Source organism: Palaemon carinicauda, chromosome 41 (assembly GCF_036898095.1).
Source record: "Palaemon carinicauda isolate YSFRI2023 chromosome 41, ASM3689809v2, whole genome shotgun sequence".
In the NCBI taxonomy this organism is placed as follows: domain Eukaryota; kingdom Metazoa; phylum Arthropoda; class Malacostraca; order Decapoda; family Palaemonidae; genus Palaemon; species Palaemon carinicauda.
In genome coordinates, this window is record NC_090765.1 from 18,964,320 (window position 1) to 18,969,319 (window position 5,000).

The 5,000-nt window shown below is 33.7% G+C and overlaps 1 long non-coding RNA gene across 1 annotated transcript in view; it reads right to left on the reverse strand.

The window, feature by feature from the left end:
- The window catches only part of LOC137632258 (uncharacterized), a 123,413-nt gene that overhangs the window by 37,582 nt on the left and 80,831 nt on the right, over positions 1-5,000 (reverse strand). The gene's annotated exons all lie outside the window — the stretch shown is intronic.

The following is a 5,000-nucleotide window of genomic DNA, read 5'->3' on the forward strand; positions in this document are numbered from 1 at the left end:
AAAATAGAGGTCAAAGAGCCTCTAATGCTATAAATAAGGCACCTAAAAATAGAGGTCAAAGAGCCTCTAATGCTATAAATAAGGCACCTAAAAATAGAGGTCAAAGAGCCTCTAATGCTATAAATAAGGCACCTAAAAATAGAGGTCAAAGAGCCTCTAATGCTAAAAATAAGGCACCCAAAAATTAGAGGTCAAAGAGCCTCTACTGCTAGAATTAATGCACCTCAAAATCGAGGTCAAAAAGCCCCTAATGCTATAAACAAGGCACCTAAAAATAGAGGTCAAAGAGCCTCTAATGCTACAAGCAATGCACCTCAAAATCGAGTTAAAAAAGCCTCTAATGCTATATTTAAGGCTCATAGAAAGAGGTTAAAAAGCTTCTAATGCTATAAATAAGGCACCTAAAAAGAGAGGTCAAAGGGCCTCTAACGCTAGAAGTAAAGCACCTCAAAATGTAGGTAAAAAAGCCTCTAATGTTATATATAAGGCTCAGAAATAGCGGTTAAAAAGCTCCTAATGCTATAAATAAGGCACCTAAAAAGAGAGGTCAAAGAGCCTCTAATGCTAGAAGTAAAGCACCTCAAAATCGAGGTAAAAAAAACCTCTAATGCTATATATAAGGCTCATAGAAAATAAGGTTAAAAAGCTCCTAATGCTATAAATAAGGCACCTAAAAATAGAGGTCAAAGAGCCTCTAATGCTAGAAGAAATGCACCTCAAAATAAGAGGTTAAAAAGCTCCTAATGCTATAAATAAGGCACCTAAAAAGAGAGATCAAAGAGCCTCTAATGCTAGAAGTAATGTACCTCAAAATCGAGGTCAAAAAGCCCCTAATGCTATAAGGCACCTAAAAATAGAGGTCAAAGAGTCTCTAATGCTAGAAGTAATGCACCTCAAAATCGAGGTAAAAAAGCCCCTAATGCTATAAACAAGGCACCAAAAAAAAAAAAAAAAAAAAAAAAAAAAAAAAAAAAAAAAAAAAAATAAGAGCCTCTAATGCTACAAGTAATGCACCTCAAAATCGAGGTCAAAAAGCCTCTAATGCTATAAATAAGGCTCATAGAAACGGAGGTTAAAAATCTCCTAATGCTGTAGATAAGGCACCTAAAAATAGAGGTCAAAGAGTCTCTAATGCTAGAAGTAATGCACCTCAAAATCGAGGTAAAAAAGCCCCTAATGCTATAAACAAGGCACCAAAAAAAAAAAAAAAAAAAAAAAAAAAAAAAAAAAAAAAAAAATAAGAGCCTCTAATGCTACAAGTAATGCACCTCAAAATCGAGGTCAAAAAGCCTCTAATGTTATAAATAAGGCTCATAGAAACGGAGGTTAAAAATCTCCTAATGCTGTAGATAAGGCACCTAAAAAGAGAGGTCAAAGAGCCTCTAATGCTAGAAGTAATGTACCTCAAAATCGAGGTAAAAAAGCCCCTAATGCTATAAATAAGGCACCTAAAAATAGAGGTCAAAGAGCCTCTAATGCTATAAATAAGGCACCTAAAAAGAGAGGCCAAAGAAACTTTAATGTTAGAGGTAATGCACCTCAAAATCGAGGTCAAAAAGCACATAACGCTATAAATAAGGCACCTAAAAATAGAGGTCAAAGCGCCTCTAATGCTACAAGTAATGCACCTCAAAATCGATCTAAAAAAAGCCCCTAAGGCTATATATAAGGCTCCTAAAAGAAGAGGGCAAAACACTCCTAATGCTATAAATAGGGCACCAAAAAAGAGAGGTCAAAGAGCCTCTAATGCTATAAGTTATGCACCTCAATATCGAGGTCAAAAAGTCCTTAATGCTATAAATAAGGCACCCAAAAAATAAAAGTCAAAGAGCTCTTAATGCTATAAATGAGGCACCAAAAAAGAGAGGTCAAAGAGCCTCTAATGCTAAAAGCAATACACCTCAAAATTGAGGTAAAAAAGCCCCTAATGCTAAAGATAAAGCACCTTAAAATAGAGGTCATACAGTCCCTAACGCTAGAGATAAGGCACCTCAAAACAGAGGTTAAAAAGGCCCTAATACTGGAGATAAGGCGCATAAAAATAGAGGTAAAAAATCTCCTAATGTTAGAGAAAGGGGACCTAAAAATAGAGGTAAAAAAACCCTAATGCTAGAGATAAGGCACCTTAAAATAGAGGTCAAAAAGCCCCTAATGTTAGAGATAAGGCACCTCAACATAGAGGTAAAAGGTAAAAAATCCCATAATGCTAGAAATAAGGCTCCTAAAAAGAGAGGTAAAAAAGCTCCTAATGCTAGAGATAAGACACTTAAAAATAAGAGGTCAAAAAGGCCCAAATGCTAGAGATAAGGCCCCTCAAAATAAGAGGTAAAAAACTCCTAAAGCTGGAGACAAGGCACCTCAAAATAGGAGGTCAAAAAGCCCCTAAGGCTAGAGATAAGGCACCTCGAAATAGAGGTCATAAAGCCCCTAAAGCTAAAGTTAAGGCACCTAAAATAGAGGTAAAAAGCCCCTAGTGCTAGAGATAAGGCACCTAAAAATAAGAGGTCAAAAAAGCACCTCAAAATAGAAGCCAAAAATCCCCTAGTGCTAGAGATAAGGCACCTAAAAATTGAGGTAAAAAAGCCCCTAATGCTAGCGATAAGGCACCTCAAAAGAGAGGTAAAAAAACCCTAATGCTAGAGATAAGGCATCTCAAAATAAAGGTCAAAGAATCTCAAATGCTAGAAGTAAGGCTCCTCAAAATAAGAGGTCAAAAAGCCCCTGATGCTAGAGGTAAGGAGCCTCAACATGTGGGCCAAAGAGGTGCTACAATTAAATAGAGCATATACTTTAGGTATTTTTCATGAATGAAATGACCCCGTTTCAGCCAGGTGAGTGGCGAACTAAACAGCCAGCATACCTCCTCCTCATCAAGCAGGCTCCTGCTACTCAACACCCGTCAGCGATTCCCAGACCTTTCATATATAGCCATCCATGTCTGGACTCCGATAGATCAGTCATAAATAGGGTTGTAACTTGGCAAGTAAAAAAAAGAACATATATATATATATATATATATATATATATATATATATATATATATATATATATATATATATATATATATACCTATATATATAAATAATATATATATATATATATATATATATACATATATATAAATATATACCTATATATATATATATATATATATATATATATATATATATATATATATATGACTAACACTCTTAATTTTAATTAATGTAAATATAAACCAAAATGGCATTTAATATCGAATTCTATCTTTGGGGTGAATATCTACTAGAAATTCATTTATGATAACAGCTTCTGACTGAGGAGAAATTCGAACCTATGCCTCTTAGCCGAAACCATGCTTGCAGAGACTGTAACCAACCATGTTATCTAAACAAATACAAGTTTATTACAAGTCCTGTCGAATTTAGGAATCTGTACTTAGATTTGAAATAAACTCATCTCCAGTATAATAGCTGATTAGTGTTTGCAACAAGTTATTATAGATATAGATTCTTGATAAATAACCACGTGTTGCAAACTCACTTATCAGCTATCATAGTGGATATGAGTTGCTTTCAAGTCTAAGAACAGATTCCTGAATTCGGTAGGAATATGTAAGGTAGACTTGTAATAAACTTTATATATATATATATATATATATATATATATATATATATATATATATATATATATATATATATATATCTGTATATATATATATATATATATATATATATATATATATATATATATATAAAATATATATATATATAAACATATTTATATGTATATAAATATAAATAAGATAGACGTCTTATCTCTTATCATTTTAAGAAATGCAATAAATTTCGAGAATAGTTATCGAAAAATATAATCAGAGATATATCTGGAATCCTTATTACATTTTTATATGGAACACCCTTAAATATTGTGGGAACTGACTATTCCAACTAATATACGTGGGAATCATATATCCTTTGTTTGCATTATTCTAGCAGCTGCTCTCTCTCTCTCTCTCTCTCTCTCTCTCTCTCTCTCTCTCTCTCTCTCTCTCTCTCTCTCTCTCTCTCTCTCTCTCTCTCTCTCTCTCTTTCTATTATATATATATATATATATATATATATATATATATATATATATATATATATATATATATATATATATATTACCTGTATCCAATATTCTATATTATTTGGATGTTCCCAAGAATCACAGAAGACCGCTAACTAATTTGCAAGTTGGTGTTGGATTTGTATTTCTTTTGGGTGAAGATCCCATGTTCCAAAGATGTTCAACGACCACCTAAAAACAATATTAGAACGATATATGGCCGTTATCATTGCGAGTTGGGATCATTGACATTAAAAGTTATCAATAGGGGTATTACCATCATCATCACCACTTCATAAATGTTAATAAGCAAACCTCATCAAGCCATACATTAAGATCACCCAATTGCCACCTCTCCACCATCATCTTTAACCCCCACCTGCTTATATCCTTCTACCACTATCCCCATTGTTTGAGGTCTAAAGGTCTCACAGTTATGATAAGATCCTTCTAGTGGAAGTTTTTTAGTAAATGAAAAACAAAATACTAAGATGACAATATTTCGTACAGTTTGCTTTCCAGGGGTTTAAAATTATATCAAAACTATAGATAACGAAGTAAATATCCGAAAGATTGATTGAACAAATATCGAGAGTAATGGATTTCTTGAAGAGCTTACCGGGGGAACATTTTTAAGGTGTTGGACATCAGGACATAAAACGACAAATAAAATCGTAATAATACGAATACTCAATGCCAAGGAAATATTTCCCTTTTGCCTTGGGAACGGTGAAGCCGGCTAGACTCGGACCTTTGAGCATTGAGCAATCGTCACCAGGGAAGGGGGTTCGCTTGGATGTGAGGGACTTGCCCAGATAATTTGAGTGATTGATTGAATTTTTTTCTGATCCTGACATCTAAGGTTATTGACACCGAACCCGATAATTTGTGTACACAATTTGTCTTTTAAC